The sequence below is a fragment of the Mobula birostris genome, chromosome 8, assembly GCF_030028105.1.
Source record: "Mobula birostris isolate sMobBir1 chromosome 8, sMobBir1.hap1, whole genome shotgun sequence".
Classification (NCBI taxonomy): Eukaryota; Metazoa; Chordata; class Chondrichthyes; order Myliobatiformes; family Myliobatidae; genus Mobula; species Mobula birostris.
This window is the reverse complement of record NC_092377.1, coordinates 136,082,544-136,103,931: the sequence shown is the minus strand read 5'-3', so window position 1 is coordinate 136,103,931 and position 21,388 is coordinate 136,082,544. Positions and strand designations below refer to the sequence as shown.

The 21,388-nt window shown below is 41.9% G+C and overlaps 1 long non-coding RNA gene across 4 annotated transcripts; it reads left to right on the top strand.

Annotated features, from left to right (window-relative positions):
- Nucleotides 1-510: 510 nt before the first annotated feature.
- On the top strand, nt 511-20,130 carry LOC140201751 (uncharacterized). Of its 4 annotated transcripts, none has more exons than XR_011886953.1 (4): nt 511-590; nt 14,043-14,170; nt 14,299-14,342; nt 19,767-20,130. It is a non-coding gene; the product is annotated as an uncharacterized lncRNA (long non-coding RNA). The 4 variants fall into 4 exon arrangements; XR_011886952.1 differs by lacking the exon at nt 511-590 and adding an exon at nt 630-674; XR_011886954.1 differs by lacking the exon at nt 511-590 and adding an exon at nt 11,213-12,656.
- Nucleotides 20,131-21,388: the final 1,258 nt, after the last annotated feature.

The following is a 21,388-nucleotide window of genomic DNA, read 5'->3' as shown; positions in this document are numbered from 1 at the left end:
GGGCAGATTTGGAAAAGCAGCAATGAAGTCGTATATCTTGTTAGCAGAGATAGAACAGACAGTGCATAAGCAACCTTTGTTTAACAATAATGTAAACATGCAATGTCGAATGATGCACTACCCAGGAACAGTGTTGCGAGTATCCAATGTAGGACCAGTATTGAGCAGTTTTAGAGCAGAGTTAGTATCTAATGTATATGTAGCACTATAATCTTGCAGACAACATTTGTATCTAAATGTATCACTGAGTTATTATGCTGTTTTTAGTTTTAGCTTTACCATTGGGATTACCAGCAGCTGTAGTTGCTATTGGGGAATTATGAGGGATTATTCAAATCCTGCATTTTGTTATTTTATTGCCGAGCCTATTACCAGGAAATGTCTTCCTCTTTAAACATGAAAATTGCTATAAATGCTACTATTCAATTGACTTTGCAAATTCAGAATTCCGTTTACATTTTCAATATCTTCATTTTTACTTTTTTCTCTTTTGGTTTAGTTTCGGTTTGGATGTGGCTTATAAACTGGCGCATTTCAACCTTTTCCTGGCAACTGCACAGCTTAAGAATCAATGAGGTCATGCACCACAGGTTATGTATATGTAGAAGACAAATCAGACTGGGTGGGGATAGCAGAGTTCCACCCTTGTCTTTGACATCAACTGAATGCCCTTAGTAAGAATGTTATTTGTATCCTATTTTTGTAATCCTTGTTTACATGAGAACTCCAGAATAACCACACATTAAATTCTAACCCTGAGCATGTTTTTAAATGCTACGTTTAACTAATTACTATAATTTCAAAAATGTGTTCTTAATCAATTTGTCTCTCCCCTTTTAGTTTCCATTCTCTCAGGGAGAAGATAGACTGACGAATTTCTCCTGGCTTTACCTCATTTTATGACTAGCTATTGAAAAATTTCACTCAAAGGACAATTTAAATGTAAAAACAAGCACATTTTGATGTATGTTGCTTTGAAAGTTAAATGTAGTTCCATAGTGTGAGTTGCAATCTATAGTCCCAGGTGATCATTTACATCTGCCCTTTGATGTCCACAGTGGTTACTGCTTTGTAATAAGAAAGTGCACAAAACAATGTTGATGGGGAGAGAGTAGAGACAATAATTAGAAATGGATGCCTAAATGTGGAGAGCAAGGGCAGATGAGGGGCAATCACCCCTGCAACTTAGCTGCCATGTGGAGCTCTCTGATACTCTTCCCAGTTAGAGAAATTTCATTTGGTGTTGCCCCTTTATGATCGACACTCGTCCAAAAATTGTATATATGGCCTTCATAGAACATAGAACAGTACAGCACAGTACAGGCCCTTCGGCCCACAATGTTGTGCCAACCCTCAAACCCTGCCTCCCATTTAAGCCCCTACCTTAGATTCCTCCATATACCTGTCTAGTAGTCTCTTAAACTTCACTAGTGTATCTGCCTCCACCACTGACTCAGGCAGTGCATTCCACGCACCAGCCACTCTCTGAGTGAAAAACCTTCCTCTAATATCCCCCTTGAACTTCCTACCCCTTACCTTAAAGCCATGTCCTCTTCCTGGGGAAGAGGTGTTGGCTATCCACTCTATCTATTCCTCTTATTATCTTGTACACCTCTATAATGTCTCCTCTCCAAAGAGTAAAGCCCTAGCTCATATTGAAAGCAAGTAGGGAAATATAGTGAAACACTGTTGTATATACAATGTAAAAATGGATATGAAAAAAGTAAATGATGGCTGGTAGGGAGCCAATAAAATTTCCATGTTTAGAAAGGACTATTAATGTTGGTGATAGGAAAGCGAATAAAATACGTACTCAAAGATGTCACGATTAATGAGAAGATAATAAGGAAACTCTTATGAATTTCAAAAATTGTTTTAACAATTTTATTGAATTCTTACTTAAAAATGGAGGCAATTCAAGCTTGTCATTCCTATTAGATTAACCCCAACATTCCCTTTCCTTTTTCCCCTCCCACATTCCCTATCTCACATGCCCATCAATTCCTGTTTGATTCCTTTGCTACTTTACCTATTAGTACGGATTGAAAATACGCGAAGAAACCAGAGGACCTGGGGAAATAAATCTATCAAAGGGAGAACTTGTAAACTTCACACAATTAACACCTGAGGTCAGGATTAAACTGGGTACCCAAAGGTGAGACAGCAGCACTCACAGGAGTCTTTTTTGAAAGATTAGCCACCAAAGCTGATTTAGGAAGTGAGATCTACTTAGATTGCCAAATGACTTTCAGGATGGTGCCACTAATCAGTGGTAGGATGTGTGGAATCTGGGGGCAAGCAGGAAATTTCTCAACCAAATGAGAAATTCTGTCACACAAGAATGCTTTGGATTGAGAATTGAAAGTGAAAGTTCAAAATTTGTAAATTGTACCAATTTGAAAATGATAGTTAAAACAGAGCAGAATTGTCAAAATTCTAAAAATTGATATTATTAAAAATTGAATGAGCGTGTAATTGGCAAAACAACAGGAATGGTGAAAAGTGTGATGCGATGTGTCTTGGTTGAAGAATAAGAAGGCGATCTACTGCAAACTATGTTTGAATAGAGAAGAGGAGCGGTGGGATCTGGTGGCAGAAATACACGGCGTATGAAAGCATCAGTGGAGACAAGTAGGGACTTTTTAGTCTGAAGAAGAAACTAAAAGTACTCAGGTTAATTTCTAGATGACTAAAGTTTCATATATTGAGAATATTGGAAACAATTCTGCTCTGTTACAGAGAAGACACGGAGACATTAGAGAAGATGCAGGAATGATGAGAAAAGGTTAACCAGATTTGGACTGATACAATAGAAGCTTTAAAGAATATTAAAATGTTTAATAAGGTAGACACAGAGAAGTTATTTCCACTTTTGCAGATGTAAGGCACTTATAAATACAATGACAATTCATGAGAATAGTCTTTACCTGGGCGCCGGTTAGAATGTAGAACAACACTACATGGAGTTGCCAAGACATCTAACTTGCATACACAAAGGAGGCAAATGTGTAAAGGAGAAAGGAATATAGAAATATTAATGTACTTTAATGAACAAGAATGGAAGAGAGAGGCCCTTGTTGAAGGATAAACATAATCAGACACACGTTGGCCAAATGGCTAGTTTCAGTTCTGTAAATACAATGTATAGCCACTTAGCAAACATGAGAATAGAACTGAGGTCAAGATGTGATCTTATTCACTAGCAGTGCCAACTTGAGAGACTGGAGGGCCAACTTAGTTGTTATTGGATCTTTGAGTGTAAGCAAATGAAGTGGCTGAGAATAACATATCCTTGGTTAGTAAGAGAAGGGCAGAAACAAATAGTCTTGGTTGATTACAGCCGCTAAATTCGAAAGGGAATCAGGAAGCAATTTTCAGCAATGAGAAGTTGTGGTAAAGTAAAAGTAATGGGAATGCTGGGTGGTGAATTAAATTTAAGATGACCAGAATTGGGACAACAGGGGAGAGGGAATGAGGCTGATTGAATGGCTCTCAAAGAGGGAGAATTAGCCAAAAAACAAGGTATGTTGAATGTCCCTCTGGGCCATACAAAACATAATGTCTAGAACCTAACAGAATTCAACAGCATAGCTATGATTTAAACAGCTATGAGAAGCGTCATACAACATTGCCAGGGGAAGGAAACGGTGAAACATGATTAATCTGGAGGCACTAGAGTTTCTCAGTTTTGGGGATGATTCAACTGTTTCTGTCTGAAGCAGATTTAAATGTCCTTTTTACATACCTTCACTGGTAATGATGAGATTGGGCATAATGAATTGAATATCCTTGGAAAGAAAATTTTTAAATACAGATATGCTGGAGGATTTTTATCTTGCACTTTGATCTTGTACTTTGGCTAGGAAACTCAATCCCCAGTTCTATAAGTGTGGTTATCTAGTCAGCTGATAGGAGATTGATATTGTACTCTCTTCTTCTTTTCTGCACTCTGGTATGTTTATCTCTTCTCTCATGCTTATCACCTCCCCCGGTTCCCTTCTTCCTTTTCTTTCTTCTAAGGTCCACTTTCCTCTCCTATCAGATTCCTTGTTGTCCAGTCCTTTATCCTTCCAACTTACCTGGCCTCACCTATCATCTTCTAGCTGTCCTCCTTTCCTTCCCCCCACCTTTTAATTCTGGTGCCTTCCCCCTTCCTTTTCAGTCCTTTAGAAGGGTCCTGGCTTGAAATGTCGACTGCTTATTCATTGCCATAGATGCTGCTTGACCTGTGAGCTCCTCCAGCATCTGCAGACTTTCTTGTGTTTATGATTGATATTGTCTGCCTGGGAAAACTATCCATTCATCCATTCGTGCCAGTTTCTGTGAGGAAGATCTTGGTCTCTATCTGGGTGTAGTCTGTAAAACTGAGAGAGTTGGGGCTGGGTGCAAACTCCTTGCAAATGTATGTACACGACTTGGCATGACCAGAGGGCACAACATTAGAATACGGGGATGTTCCTTTAGGACAGACATGAGAAAGAGTTTCTTTAGCCAGAGGGTGGTGAACCTGAGGAATTCATTGCCATAGATCCATTAGCAAAGGAGGCCAAATTATTTGTCATATTTAAAGTGGAGGTTGATAAGTTCTTGAGTATGTGTGTCAAAAGTCAGACCATAAGATATAGGAGCAGAAGTAGGCCATTCAGCCCATCATATCTGCTCTGCCATTCAATCATGGGCCGATCCAATTCTTCCAGTCATCTCCACTGTCTTCTCCCCATACCCTTTGATGCCCTGACTAATCAAGAACCTATCTATTTCTGCCTTAAATGCACTCAATGACTTGGCCTCCACAGCTGCTCATGGCAACAAATTCCACAGATTTACCACCTCTGATTAAAGTAATTTCTCCGCATCTCTGTTCTAAATGGACGTCCTTCAATCCTGAAGTTGTGCCCTCTTGTCCCAGACTCCCCTACCATGGGAGATAACTTTGCCATATCTAATCCGTTCAGGCCTTTTAACATTCAGCATGTTTCTATGCGAATCCCCCTCATTTTCCTGAACTCCAGGGAATACAGCCCAAGAGCTGCCAGACGTTCCTCATAAGGTGACCCTTTCATTCCTGGAATCATTCTCGTGAATCTTCTCTGAACCCTCTCCAATGTCAGTATATTCTTTCTAAAATAAGGAGTCCAAAACTGCACACAATACTCCAAGTGCGGTCTCACGAGTACCTTATAGAGCCTCAACGTCACATCCTGGCTCTTATATTCTATACCTCTAGAAATAAATGCCAACATTGCATTTGCCTTCTTCACCACCGACTGAACCTGGAGGTTAACCTTTAGGGTATCCTGCACAAGGACTCCCAAGTCCCTTTGTATCTCTGCATTTTGAATTCTCTCCCCATGTAAATAATAATCTGCCATTTATTTCTTCCACCAAAGTGCATGACCATACACTTTGCAACATTGTATTTCATTTGCCACTTCTTTACCCATTCCCCTAAACTACCTAAGTCTTTCTGCAGACTCTCTGTATCCTCAACACTACCTGCTCCTCCACCTACCTTTGTATCATCGGCAAATTTAGCCACAAATCCTTTAATCCTATAGTCCACATCATTGGCATACATTGTAAAAAGCAGCGGTCCCAACACTGACCCCTGTGGAGTTCCACTGGTAACTGGCAGCCAACCAGAATAGGATCCCTTTATTCCCACTCTCTGTCTTCTGCTGATCAACCAATGCTCCATCCATGCTAGTAACTTCCCTGTAAATCCATGGGCTGTTATCTTGGTTACAGGGAGAAGGCAAGAGAATAGGGTTGAGAAGGAAAATAAATCAGCCATGATTGAATGGTGGAGCAGACATGGTGGGATTAATAGTCTAATTCTGCTCTCATGTCATATGGTCTCATGCCCTGTCACTGTCCCATCTACCAAGTCTTTCACAGGCCTGTAGAATCATCAGTTTGCCTCCTATATTTTCAAAAAATATGCTTTTAGAAAAAAAACATTAGGAAATACTTTTAATGGCATCCAAACAACTCAATGTGCTTGTGACTGACATACTTTAGACATGTAGTCACTGTTATAGGAAACACAGTGACCAATTTTGCCCACAAAGGTCAAATATCCAAATGTATCTGTTTTATTTTAATGCTATTGGTCAAGGTACAAATATTGGCAAATATGTTAGAAATAATTCTTGCTTTTTACAAAATAATGCAATGGGATCATTTTAATTCAACTGAGAAAGCCAATATGCAAATATACAAGTTTGGAAAAGAAATAGGAAAAAGGGTAATCAGGATGAGAATAGGATCAATGTGGTTTTCTCCATGTTGAGCTACAGGAGATAGACAACATTGTAAATTAATACCTTAACTGTCCCTGCACAGCATCTGTTAAATGATGTCTTTGTTCTGTTGATAATTATTGGGTCTGTTCATGCGTTCACATTTATTCAAGTTTGATTAATGACATTTGCACATTTGGCCGTTCTGCTAATTGGCTGTTGCCTGTGTCTTGTACCGAGCCACAATCAATTCTGGTATGTTTCACATACAGGCAATAAGGTGCCCTGATTCTGATTCTCATCTGTGTTTACTATGGAGAAGATCACAGAAGCTAAGAAATTCAAGGAAGAGAGCAGTGTTGTCCTGTAACATTGATATTACGAAAGCAACATACACAAAATGCTGGAGAAATTCAGTAGGTCAGGCAGCATCTATGGAGTGGAATAAACAATCAACGTTTCGGGCCAAAATGCTTGATCAGGACTGGAAAAGAACGGAGGCAGAAGCCGGAATAAGAAGGTGGGGGGAGAGGAAGGCAAGTGATAGGTGAGGAGGAAGGTGGTTTCATGGGGGAATGGGATGAAGTAAGAAGCTCTGAGGAGATAGGTGGACTAAATGTACTTAGATAATAAAATTTACTGTGAACTTTGAAGAGCTACAGGGTTGAAGAAGAAAGAATCCAGTAGGAGAGGACAGAGGACCATGGTAAAAAGGAGAAGAGGAGGGGAACAAAAAGGAGCTGATGGGCAGTGGAAGAGAATGGGTGAGAGGGTGACCAGAGTGGGGAATGGAAAAAGAGAAAAAGAGGGAGGGGAGAGAAATTACCAGAAGTTAGAGAAATCTGTGTTCATGCCAATGGGTAGGATCCCAGATTCGGATTCATTTATTTATCACATGTACATTGAATCTGGAGGATGCAATCATCGAAAGCATGGTTTGAAGGCAGTCCATTGTATCTGCACTGATTGTGTTCACTTACAGTCAATCAAAAGATCACGGCTGTGTCCACTAATAACTATTAGGAATTAAAATTTAGCTTTATAGTACTGTATTGGTGTATTGGCATCAGCACTGGACTGCAAGGCAGACGGTCCTGAGGTCAAACCCAACCAGGACCCAACCTGGGCAGCAGCATACTCCTGCCAGTCGTATCTGCGTGGAAGCAAGGGCTGACAATCTACTTTCATATCATGCCATGAAAATCGTATGGATCCTCTGGTCCATGAGGTCACAAAGAGTCGGACTCGACTTAATGATTGAATGGCAACAGATTAGTTTAGGTAGTGTCCTAATTTGTTCTGTATTTCATTTAAATACATAATTAGTTACTCAGTTAAATGTTAGTTTATCTTTTTTTATACCTATTGCCATAAAACTTTGGCTAATTGGGGCAGCCGCTTAATTGGGACAAAATGTACTATGTGTCCCAATTAACCAGAAATCATTGCATTGCTTTTCACTTTACGAACTTTTATTTTCAGAACAATTTTTCAACTGGTACCAAATGCATGGTACTTTGTCAAAGAACTCCAATTTGTCACAATATTATTTTGACTTTGGCTGATTACCTTGAACATTTTTACATGCTTTTCTGTAATATCTTCAATAATGACTTCTCTGTGATAAACTTTGAGCTAAATATTTTGTAGTACTGCTTTCTGTCTTTCCTCCCCTCACAGCTCTGAATAAAGTTCTCATTGTAATACCCAGCTCAAAAGACACCTCCCTCATGGGAGTATCATCCTAAGATTTGGGGCTTAAGTCTCTGGAATGGATCTTGAACCAAAACTATCTAATTATGGTGACAATGCTACCCACTGAACCACTATACCTGAGCCCCATGAGTACTTAACATAAAGATGAAACATTGAGACAGTGCCCTATGGAATTGTATACTACAATGAGTCAGTGCTTTCAGGATCAGGGGGAAGGAAGCAAAGGAGCACAAGTAGTTTCTCATTCTGTGAACTCAGTCTGGCATTGTTCAAGGAGCCACTTCACCCTACACTGGGATATGCACGCCCACTCCAACCGTGCACTCACCAGAAAACTGTGATCAAACTAGTCTGTCCTGATGAGGAACTGGAAAGCTCCCTGTTGCTGCAGAAGCTTTTCGCCAAGAGCTGTGAGGTAATGTTACAGCTCTATAAGACCTTAGTTAGACCCCACTTGGAGTACTGTGCTCAGTTCTGGTCACCTCACTACAGGAAGGATGTGGAAACTGTAGAGAGAGTGCAGAGGAGGCTTACAAGGATGTTGCCTGGATTGGAGAGTGTGCCTTATGAGAATAGGTTGAGTGAACTTGGTCATTTATCCTTGGAGTGACGGAGGATGAGAGGTGACCTGATAGAAGTGTATAAGATGATGAGAGGCATTGATCGTGCGGATAGCCAGAGGCTTTTTCCCAGGGCTGAAATGGCTAACACGAGGGGACGTAGTTTTAAAGTGCTTGGAAGTAGGTACAAGGGGGATGCCAGAAGTAAGTTTTTGTGGTCAGAGTGTGGTGGGTGTGTGGAATGCAGTGCCAGCCATGGTGGTAGAGGCAGATACAATAGGGTTTTTTAAGAGACTCTTAGATAGGTACATGGAGCTCAGAAAAATAGAGGGCTATGTGGTAGGGAAATTCTAGGTAGTTTCTAGAGTAGGTCACATGGTCGGCACAGCATAGTGTGCTGAAAGGCCTGTAATGTACTGTAGATTTCTATGCTCTAATGTACTCAATTCTGACCTCTTGGTTCATGTGACTGAACTTTGTGACAGCGCCTTATCTCTGAATTTCACGTGAGCAGCAACATACTTGCCCAACCCTAATTTCCTTTGCAAAGGACAGTGGCCCTTGCCTTGAGCAGCTTCTGGATATCATATGAAGGTTCTTCCACAATGCGGGAAGATGGGGTGGGGTTGGGGCAGTTAAAGCTTTAAAGATGAAGGAATGTTGATGTATTTCCAAGTCAGATGTGTGGTTGATTTGGAAGGGAACTTCCAGGGGATGATAATTCCCTGCACCTGCTATTTTCGTCTTGCTGAATTTTGGAGATCACATATCTGGGAGGTGCTGCAGTACAATTTGTTGCTAGTAAGCTCTGAAGCAAAAATGTGCTGAAAGGGGAAGAGTGAGTGTTTTGACTTGATATCAACATCACATGATGCTGAGTTATCACACTTCTGAGAAAAACTGCCAGAACACTGAGTTTAAAAAGTTGCAATTACTGTAATTTTTTAAATGCCTTTTTTTTCTAACAAGGCAACATCAGAAAGGGCATTCACTGGTCAAGATCAAGGGTAGTTGCATGACGTCTGGTGAATGTATTTCAGCAATGCTGCTCTATGGCTTAGATCCTGTAAATCTGAAGGAATGCCAGTTTATTTAGAACATTTAGTACAGCATAGGGACAGGACCTTCCATCCATGATATGGTGCCAAACAAATTAAACTAGTAATTAAATGCCAACTAAGCGAATCCTTTCTGGCTAAACAATGCCCATATGCGTCCATGTGCCTATCTGAGGGTCTCTTAAAAATCTCTATCATCGTTGGGTTCACCACCACCTCAATAGTATATTCCCGTAACCCACCACTTTGTAGAAAAACACCTCCTTTGAACTTGCCTTCTCTGCCCTCCGGTCCTAGACCTCTAGTTAAGATGGCGCCAATTTACAGTCCCTGTCAAGGCTGTGGCTCAGACTTAAGTTGAATGTTATTTTTGTAGGGACGGTGTTAGGGACAGAGTGGAAGTTAGAGTTAGGGACAGGGATGTGGAGGAGTTAGTGGTCAGGCTGATGTCCGGGTTGGAGCGCCCTGTGGGTTAAAGGCCAGTGATCCTCGTGGGTGGATGTTAGGTGGACAAGTGCAGTGGGTGCAGACCAGCGAGGGTGAGAACTGGTGAGCACCCCAAGTCGGCAGGTCCTGGGATTGAAGGTCTATGTGGGCAGGAAGCATGAGGGCCAGCGACCCCCTATGTCAGCGAGTCATGGAGTCTGGAGTTTGGGTTTCTGTCATCAGCAGGTCCTGGGGTTGATTCCACAGACTGAAGGTCAAAAACTGAAGTCTTCGAGTCCTGGGGTTGAGGTCCGATGGCCAAAAACGTAGGTCCTCAAGTCCACCCCGGAATTCGGAGGCCTGATATGTGCGAGTCCACTAGCAGCTGGAGGCGGCCTTTCGTGGGGTTGGAGGCCGCCTGTGTGGGTGGGTGGGTGGCAGGACAGGGGCTTGATTTGCAGTTGTTGTGTCGTTTATTATGTTGGCACTAAAATGTGTGGCGACACTTGTTGGCTGCCCCCAGTGCATCCATAGACCGTGCTAATTATTAGTGCAAACAACACATTCACTGTATGTGCATGTGAAAAATAAATGAATCTGAAATCTGGTATTAGACATTTTGACCCTGGGGGGAAAAAGTAGTGGCTGTCGATCTCTGCCTCTCATAACTCATAACTTCTGTCAGGTCTCCCTTTAGCCTGTGTGCATCAAAGAAAACTCAAATTTATCCAATCTCTCCTTATCGCAGGGGTTCACAGTCTGGGGCCACTCAGTCCATGGCATAAATAAAGTCAGGAACCCCTACCTTATTGCAATGTGCTATAATGTAGGTGGCGTCCTTGTAAATTTCATCTGCACTCTCTATTATCAATTCCCTGACTTGGCCTGAATGCCTTTTTGTCTTCATTTTGATTTGATCTGTTGAAAATCATTGAAAACAGGAGGTCACTGAAAACAGGTGGTTCTCCAATTTTCTACTTCAAGAAACTGGATTAGTTGCTATGGTAATACTGTGTACTGCACCTGACAAAAGTTACTGCAGAAATTACAATACTTCTTGGCCTCAAAATTTTGGTTTTAATTTTTCGTAAGTTGTTTGCAGGTTTTGGAATTTTTCATTGGATTTGACACGATGCACAATGTTTTGTAGATGAGCTCAAATCTACTTCAATATATATTACTTTACGAAATGAGACAGTAAAATGTGAAGATAGTTGTTAGTTTGAACTACAGTCCAAACCATAAATATCAGAATTTTGATAACATTTCTGAGAGAATTGGGACCTAGTGACTCGAACCAGTGGCCCTTTCCAGGGCAGTGATATGAACCACCGGGCTCTCCAAGGGCAGCAACACGAATCAGTGGGCAGTGGCACAGACCCAGCCGACTCTGAGAACTGCTTGCTCTCCTCTGCATTTGCTTCAATGTTTCAATCTTGCTCAACACTTCAATCGGCGAGAAATGTAGTCGATCATGGCCTCTCGTCTTGTCTCTGAACTCCTCATGGTAGCTCCTGCTCATATACTCTCCTGGAGTTTCCTCAAGGACAGCAGAGTGCCAGCTCACTCAGTCACAGGCTCCAACAGTTTCAAAAACAAAATTAAGATACAAAGGACAAGTAGAAGGTGCTGAAAAACTGAAACTATTGACTATCTGGAAGATATCGCCCAAGGAATCATTATTCGCTAGCGCCCTATTGACCAGAAATGATGTGGTGGTGGTAAAAACTATGTCAGTGAAGGGTGTTTTGAAAGAGAAAGGAGAAGAACCAGCACAATGTGGAACTTTTCAGATAACAGTAATTAGGGAGGGAGAGAAGCAGGGGCAAGGTTGTCATGGCTATCCCTTGAGGTCCAGGATGATGGTCTTCGCTCTTAAGAAGTGGCCCACAGAGTGAAGACACCTGTGTGTGTACTTGTTTAACGTGTACTTGATGTTGCACTCCAAGAAGCACACGATACTTCACAAATCAACCAACTGATTCCAGTGGCATGGAAACCACGACGACTGGAGCTGCTGGATTTGTTGCAGCCTTCATCTGCCTTCACAGCCGTTGAGTTCGAAGTAACTTCATCCGCCTGTTCCACCGTTGAGGTCTTGGTTGGGTTGTTCTTTGTCAGGGGCCTCACCCTCGACCTTACCGCCATGCGTGACCCTACCAGGAGCATAGCTCCAGACGGCATTGCTCTCGGGATCACAGGACCACACAGGCTTCTCCACCACAACAAGGTGACAATCCACAGAGAAGAGGGGGCAAGGTAGAAGTTTTAGAAATACAGAAAGCAAGATATAAAAAAGAAAGCAGCAAGAAGAGTCAGAATAAGGAAAATGTTAAAATGCCAAAACCATCTCAATCTAAGTTGATCCATAATATGGATCAATTAATTTACGCTGCACCCATGACGTGGACCAATCAATGCTCAGATAGTCACATATACAGTAGGTGTAACCTAATTGCCATTATAGAAATGTTGCCAGAAGTATAACATATAGGGCCTTGATGACAGACACGATCCCTGGAGAATTATGCTCTTTGGCGTCTACATCTAAAAGAATATGTACTAATATTAGTACATATTGCTAGTACTAATGAAGATTTACCAGACTGCTTCCTGGGATAATGGATGTGTTCGTTTAAGAAGGAGTTCAGCAGGTTAGGTTTTTTTGTCTAAAGTTTACAAAAGAAGAGATGACCTCATAGAAAAGTACGACATTTTTTAAAGTGTAGGATGATGCAGCAGATGTACTCTGTATACGCCCAAAATTTTTCAGAAGGTACGACTGATCAATGTCAATATATATGGAACATGGGGACAAGTGGGAAATAAGGAATTCAGCAAACAAATGGGAAATCTGTACCATGTGAATGCTTGGGAGTAATCATTAAAACAGAGCAGAATTGCCACAACGTATAGGAGCATATGAATAAAAGTGCAAATAGCTTGTAACCAGCAAAACAACATAAACAGTGAAAAGTGTGACATAGTGTGCTTTGGTTAAGAGAGGGTGACATAGCTCCAGGAAAATGTGTCCAAATAGAGAAGAGGAGTTTAGGGTAGAAATATGCAAACCGCAAAGCATCAGCAGAGACAATGCCATTTTTTCCCCAAAGAAAAACACAAATCATTACGAATCATGGGCTTGACAAGGTAGTTGCAGGAAAGATGTTTCCTCTAGCTAAGGATTCTAGAGCAAGATGTCACAATATCAAGATATGTAATTGGAAGACCACTTACAATGGAACTGAAGAGAAGTTCTGTAACATAAAGACTAGTGAACATTTGAGATTCTCTAACCCAGAGGGTGGAAGAGGTGCAATCATGTATTACACTTAAAACAGAGGTGGATAGTTTTCTGGACATTAGAGTTGGGTGGAGGGGGGGTTGCGTGCGAGGTAGGATAGGAAAACGTAGGCTTAGGTAGAAGATCAGATGTGATTTTGCTGACAGGAAAGGAGGATTGAATGTCATACTCCTGCATCAAAGTCTTACATTTCACTGAGTACGCACTGAGGCATTTCAGAGTTACGTTGGTGGGCCTGGAGTTGCATAAAGGCCACAATGGGTATGGATCAGATGGGGCTCTTCAGAAGCAGGGATCAGACAGGGGTCTATAGAGTTACAAAGAGGTTAAGAGTAGACTTAGGTGAGCTAGAAGGGGGCATGAGAAGGTAGAAGTGTACAAGATGATAAGAAGCATGTATTGCGTGACCAGTCAGAGATGTTTTCACTGGGCGGGAAGGAAGGGTTAGATTGAACTTAGAGTGGGTTAAAAGGTCAGCACAACATTGTGGGCTGAAGGGCTGGTAATGTGCTGTGTTTATGTTTTATGATGGCTGTTTGTTTTGTGAGCTTCCCCTCCCCTTAACCTACTTATAATACTGGTTATGCAATAAATATGGATTTGTAATAAAAAACACATACTGCTGGAAGCACCTGTAGAGAATGAGATAGAACCAGTCCTTCAGGTCAATAACTTTCCATCAGTATTTTGTGTCAGAGAGTAATGTGATGTGTGTCTGAACTTTGTGCTAATTTAGAGTTGGTGATGTCGCAGATGTGTTGCTGTTTGAAGGAAGGGAGCCTTTGCAAGGTGGAGCAGCTGGGGAACTGATGCTTGTGATCCACATTTGAAGCAGCAGCTCTGGAGAGCATGAACAAGGCCAAGGTGAGACAAGACAATTAGAGTGGAAATATAAGCAGAAAATGACAGAAGCACTCAATATTTGTGGAAACATGGAACGATTAAATTGGAAATGGCAACCTGAAACATTAACTATGTTTCTCTTTCCATAGATCTATGGGGCTCTCTTGGTGTCGTGGAGCATGGGAATGACATGGTAAGTGTCTGATAAACAGGATGGGGTTTAGGGGGATGTGATGGCAGTGTAGAGAGGATAAGGGTGAGCATAGCAAGTGTGATTTGGACAGAGTTGGGCAGGTTATTGTAGGGAGGAGATCATGGAGACGATGGCACTAGTGATTGCAGGAGGGATGTCAGGTGATTGGGGCGGGTATTGTAAGGGAGCAGATTTTTGGACAGGATGAGCAGGTGATTGGGAAAGTTTGGCAGGAGAGGCAGGAAGTTGACTTTGGCAACAGGGAGCATGCTGAGTAAGTGATCACAGTGTTCCAGTGGGTGACTGATGCTGAGACATGTTGGAGCTGTGGTGGGAGTTACAGAAAAAGGCCCCTCAGTCCAACTCATGCATGCTGACCATATCTGACCTGTCTAACCTAGTCATATTTGCCTGCGTTTCCATTTACTTCCCTCTAAATCTTTCCTATCCACGTACCTGTCCAAATGTCTCTTACTGCCATTAAGGTACCCCTCTTTACTCTAGCAATTCAGTCCATATACACACCAGCCTCTGTGTGAAAAAGATGTTCCTCAGGCCCTTTTACCTTTTTCACCTCCCTTCTTAAATCTATGCCCTCTAGTTTTGCACCCCCCTACCGTGGGGTGCACATTATCTATACCCCCTGTCGTTTTATAACCTATTAGGTCAACCCCTTCAAGTCTCCTACACAAAAAAAGAAAAAAATCTGCTAGTCTGTCCAGCCTCTCCTTATAACTCCAGTCCCAGTAACATCTCCATCAATCTTTCTTGCACCTCTTCCAATTTAGTAGCGTCATTCCTGCAAGTTTTATTCATTTTAACACTTCCAGCACTTATTCTTCTATAATGAGCAACACACACAAAGTGCTGGAGGAACTCAGCAGGCCAGGCAGCATCTACATTGAAGACTACAGTAGACATCAGGACTGGGCACCAGCGCTTTGTGTGTGTTGCTTGCTTGGAGTTCCAGCATCTTGTTTGTGATTGGTCTTTTATAATGAGGACTAAGTTGTTGGAAAAGATTTGTAGCTTGGGTTGAGGATGCTGTTGCCGAGTGGCTCGTTAGTTTGCAAACGTTTCGTTACCCTGCTAGGTAACATCATCAGTGCAACTTCAAATGAAATGTTGGTGATCTACATTGTTTGTCTTTTATGTATCCTGTGATTAGTCTGTTAATCCTACATAATGGTCAACCATCACAGCCCGGACAACCATTATTACCTAATGGGATTTTAACAAGCCAATTTCGGATTACATAATCGGAAACCAATAGATTACATAATTTCGCAAACACACACACACAGACACAGATACACCACAGGACGCATAAAAGGTGAATAATGTATATCACCAATATGTCATTCGAAGTTGCACTGATGATATTGCCTAGCTGGGTAACAAAACATCTGCAAGCTAACAAGCCAGCTTGGCGAGCCACCCAACATCAATAATGAGGACTCTTACATTACATAATCGGAAACCAATAGATTACATAATTTCGCAAACACACACACACAGACACAGATACACCACAGGATGCATAAAAGGCGAATAATGTGGATCACCCCCCCCCAATTCCCCTGAGTTTATGTCTTTCTCCACAAGAAGTACAAATGCAAAATACCTGTTTCAGAACTCACCCATCGCCTGTGACTCCACACAAAAGAGGAGCTAACTGAACTTCCGCTTGAGGTTGTTGGGGGTGGGTGGTGTGAGGATTGGTGTTGGAGTTGCTGGGACAAAGCAATAATAGAGTGTTAATGAAGATCTAATAGCGAGTCGGACCTCAGAATCCTATCGGTGGCCCAGGTGGTCTTTTAACTATTATAGACTGAACATAGCATGAACTCTTCAGTTAGGACCCACCTACATGGTCTCACAGGCCTTTCACATGTGTAGAATTATGTGTACCTGTATTGCCAGTAAGGGAAGAACACAAAAGAAAAAAAGTACAGGAGTAGTCTTCAGTCTACCTATCCCTTAAACCTGCTGAACCGTTCAATACAATCATGATTGATTTGCCCCAGGCCTTGAGTCCCATGCCAGCACTCAATTCCAAGATCTTTCAAAATTTATCTACCTCCTCTTTAAATTACCCCCAGTGACAAATATCCAGGTAGAGAATTCTGGAGATTTGCCATCTCCTATGATAAGAAATGTCTTTGCACCTCTCCTTAAAGTGAGCCCGTTATCTTGTAACCATGTCCTTCATTTGAGCCTTTCCCGCAAACTGTAACACCCAGGTTCAAAACTGAATATGTTAAAAGAAATTTAAACTGTAACTACTTAGTTCTTTTTTTTCATTTCCTACTAAATTGCTGTCCCTAATTTTAAAAGTATGCTTCAACAGTTAATTTAGTTACTTTATTTAGTGGGCCAAAGATTAAAATAGGTGTAAATTATTGGGGAATTTTCTACATAATGGTTGCTTTTCAAAAAAAGGATCTTTTAAATAAATTATTGTTCAGAGAAAATAACGACTGAGAGTCAGAAAAATACAGCACAGAAATAGGCCCTTCAGCCCATCTAGTCCATGCCGAACCATTTAAGCTGCCTACTTCCAACGACCTGCTCCGGGACCATAGCCCTCCATACCTCTACTATCTATGTAGTTATCCAAACTTCTTTTAAACATTGAAATCGGACTTGCATGTACCGCTTTGTGCTGGCAATTCGCTCTACACACTCATGACCCTCTAAGTGAAGAAGTTTCCCCTCATGTTCCCCTTAAACTTTTCACCTTTCATTCTCAACCCATGACTTCTGGTTGTAGCCCCACTCAACCTTAGTAAAAAAAAAGTCTGCTTGCATTTACCCTATCAATACTGCTCATAATTTTGTATACCTCTATATCCCTTCGAACATAGATGATTGAGAAGAGATTTGATAAAGTCCTAACCTATTCAATCTTTCCTTATAATTCAGGTCTTCCAGTCCCAGCAACATCATTGTAAATTTTCTCTTATATTTAGAATATAAGATATTCTTCTGAAGTCAGACTGAATCTATGCAGGCAGCTCAGTTAATGCACTGTTAATCCATTCATAAGAGGATGTTACAATTATATATACAGCGGTAAACCTTGCCATTACCTAAGCTGCTCTGGCATTCAATCAGATTATGGTTGATCTTCTATCCTGACTTTACTTTCTTGCCCTGTCCCTGTAATCTTTGGTTCTGTAGCCATTCAAAATTCCGTCAATTTCAGTTTTGAACAGATCAGCCACCAGTCTGAGGAAGAGAGTTGCAAAGGTTGGCAAATCTGTGAGAGGAGAAATTCCTCCTTGTCTTCTTAATATACAGCCCTTTGTTACGAGACGTTGGCTGCTTGTTTTTGATTATCCCTACCAGGGACAATCTTTTAACTCATTTTCAGTCAAACTCCCTTTCCAGTTCAATGAGACCATGTCCCATTCTTTGAAGCCAATGATGCATAACATGTGTTCCTCAAGGTGGCTCCTTCCAGCACACAGTGGATATCCTTGCAACCTCTCTGTTGCTGACAACAGGCCTCAAGGGCCCTCCTGGCCCCAGGTGTTGGGATTGGGACCAGAGATGCACCACGTAGGACCTTGTCCTAACTGCTGAGCCTGTGCAGATCCAGATCCATTCACAACACTGCCTGGTGGGCACAGGTCCCTTGCTGTATAATACTGGAGGTCTGTCCCTGTGTAAGTTTGGTGTCACAAATGGCTGAAAGCAAAAAAAAGGATGTGTAGGGGCAGTGAGTGGAGCTAGGAGATGTTGACAGCAGTGGTAAGGAGACATCCAGGTGACAGCAGAGTAGCAGAAAGTGGAGCTGTGAGTATAGCCATAAGGTAGCAGCAGGAACTATCACATATGCATCTTGACTAAAGATATTAGTATCTTCTTGTGGACAGCTGAAATAAAGCATGTTCTTGTAAGCAGCCCCTCAAAACTAATTAATAAGCTTCAAGACCTTGGCCTCAATACCCCCTTGTGCATTAGATCCTCGATATCCTCACTTGCAGACCCCAGTTAGTTCAGATTTGCAACAACATCTGCTCCACAATCTCCATCAGCACTGGTGCATCACTAGGCTGTGTGCTTAGCCCCAGCTCTACTCACTTTACACTTATGACTGGGTGGCGAAGCACGGCTCCAATGCCATATTCAAGTTTGCTGATGGCACCTCTTATTGTTGGCCGGATCAAAAGTGGTGACGAATCAGCATACAGGAGGGAGATTGAAAATCTGGCCCAGTGGTGCCACAGCCACAACCTCTTACTCAATGTCAGCAAGACCAAGGAGCTGACCATTGGGTTCAGGAGGAAACCAGAGGTCCACCAGCCAGTCCCCATTGGAGGATCCGAGGAGGAGAGGGTCAGCAGCTTTCAATTCCTTGATGTTTTCATTTCAGAGGACCTGTGCTGGGTGCAGCATGTAAGTTCATTTAGGAAGGAAGCACAGCAGTACTTCTACTACCTTAGGAATTTGTGAAGATTTGGCATGACATCTAAAACTTTGACTGACTGCATCACAGTCTGCTATGGAAATACCAATGCTTCCTACAAAAAGTAGTGGACATGGCCCAGTCCATCACAGGTAAAGCCCTCCCTACCATTGAGCACATCTACACGAAACGTTGTCGCAGGAAGGCAGTCTCCATCATCAGGGACTCCCACCACCCAGAACATGCTCTCTTCTCACTGCTGCCATCAGGAAGAAGGTACAGGAGCCTCAGGACTCACACCACCAGGTTCAGGAGCAGTTATTACACCTCAACCAGCAGGCTCTTAAACCAAAGAGGATAAGTCGTAGTCACAGTCATAGTCATACTTTATTGATCCCGGGGGAAATTGGTTTTCGTTACATTTACACCATAAATAATAAATAGTAATAGAACCATAAATAGTTAAATAGTAATATGTAAATTATGCCAGTAAATTATGAAATAAGTCCAGGACCAGCCTATTGGCTTAGGGTGTCTGACCCTCCAAGGGAGGAGTTGTAAAGTTTGATGGCCACAGGCAGGAATGACTTCCTATGACGCTCTGTGTTGCATCCCGGTGGAATGAGTCTGTGGCTGAATGTACTCCTGTGCCCACCCAGTACATTATGTAGTGGATGGGAGACATTGACCAAGATGGCATGCAACTTGGACAGCATCCTCTTTTCAGACACCACTGTGAGAGAGTCCAGTTCCATCCCCACAACATTACTGGTCTTACGAATGAGTTTGTTGATTCTTTTGGTGTCTGCTACCCTCAGCCTGCTGCCCCAGCACACAACAGCAAACATGATCACACTGGCCACCACAGACTCGTAGAACATCCTCAGCATCATCTGGCAGATGTTAAAGGACCTCAGTCTCCTCAGGAAATAGAGACGGCTCTGACCCTTCTTGTAGACAGCCTCAGTGTTCTTTGACCAGTCCAGTTTATTGTCAATTTGTATCCCCAGGTATTTGTAATCCTCCACCATGTCCACACTGACCCCCTGGATGGAAACAGGAATCACCGGTACCTTAGCTCTCCTCAGGTCTACCACCAGCTCCTTAACTTCACTCAACTTCACTTACCCCATCATTGAAATGTTCCCACCACCTATGGACTGTCTTTCAAGGACTCTTCATCTCATGTTCTCTATATTTATTGCTTATGTATTTATTATTATTATTTCTTTTTGTTTGTATGTCTTCTGCAAACTGGTAAAACATTCAAGTTGCTACAGTCTTCCATTAATTATATTATGGTTATTGTGAGTATGCTCATAAGAAAATGAATCTCAGGTGACATAAATGTACTTTGACAATAAATTTTGAACTTTGCACGCTGTCCTTCCCATAATAAAGGTTCAACAGACTGATTACTGGGGTTGTATGTTTGTTGTACGAGGAGAGATTAGGCATATTGGATCCATTCTCATTTAAGATTAGAAGAATGAGAGTGGTCTCATTGAGACTTGCAGTATTCTGACAGGGCTTGACAGGGTTGAAGTTTCTTCAGGCTGGGCTGGGATGACTAAAAGCAAGAATCAAAAACATGAGGTTGGCTCTTTGTGACAGAGATGAGAGGAAATTTCTTCATGCAGAGCTAACTCTTTGGAATTCTGTACCCTAGATGAATGCAGAGGCTCTGCTATTGGGTTATTTAAGATAGAATTTTGGATATTAGTGGAATGAAAGGAATCAGGTTAGTTGAGGAACGTGGAACTGAGGGGAAATATCATCCGGGGTCTCTTTGACTGGTGGAGCAGACTCAGGGGGCTGCATGGCCTATTTCTGTTTCTACCTCTTAGGTTATTATGCATCAGCATTGCCTTTTCATCCAAAAGAAAATGTCAGCCACCGAGGAAAACTAGTCAATATATCACAGACACCAGTTAGTTCAGATCAAGCACAGCTTGAGAATTCAGGGAGTAATTTATTCTTGCTCTCACTGTCCTCACTCTCAGAGCATCTCCTACTGCCACACTAGCACTGCAACCTTGCTCAATGACATGATGCTTCCTGACCGACCTAATTACACACACTGCAGTGTTACTGCTCAGAATGCCAAATGCAGAGATGGTGTTTGTGGGGAAAGGAGGAATGCTTTGAATGAAAAAATGACTGCACAGTAGGATGTAGATAGAGTGAGAAACAGAAAGAGGGAATTGCAGCAGAATTAATTAAACGTTATGTGACTGATCAAATTGCAGAGGAAGATAACAATGCCCATTAAAATTTGATTTCTATAGAAATAGTCACACATTGTAGGGGCATGTACCCAGATAAATAGAACCCAGTTGCCCCTTTGATAACTATATTCACACTTTTATTTTAAGAAGTGGATAAGAAATTGCAGAACAAAATAGATACGGTGAAAAATTCAAGTTTGTCTATTTCAGAAAAAAAAAATCATTGACACAGTTGGCCTGTGTTAGCCCACGTAGTGAAGGTCCTGTAACATTCACAGGAAATTTAAAAGGTCTCTGTTGTCTTCCTGGTATAATTGTCATTGTCTTGTGTTCCTATCATTGGTCTTGTGATTAAGTAGTTTGTGTGACCTGCTGCCACCCAGTGGTCATACAGTCATATAGTC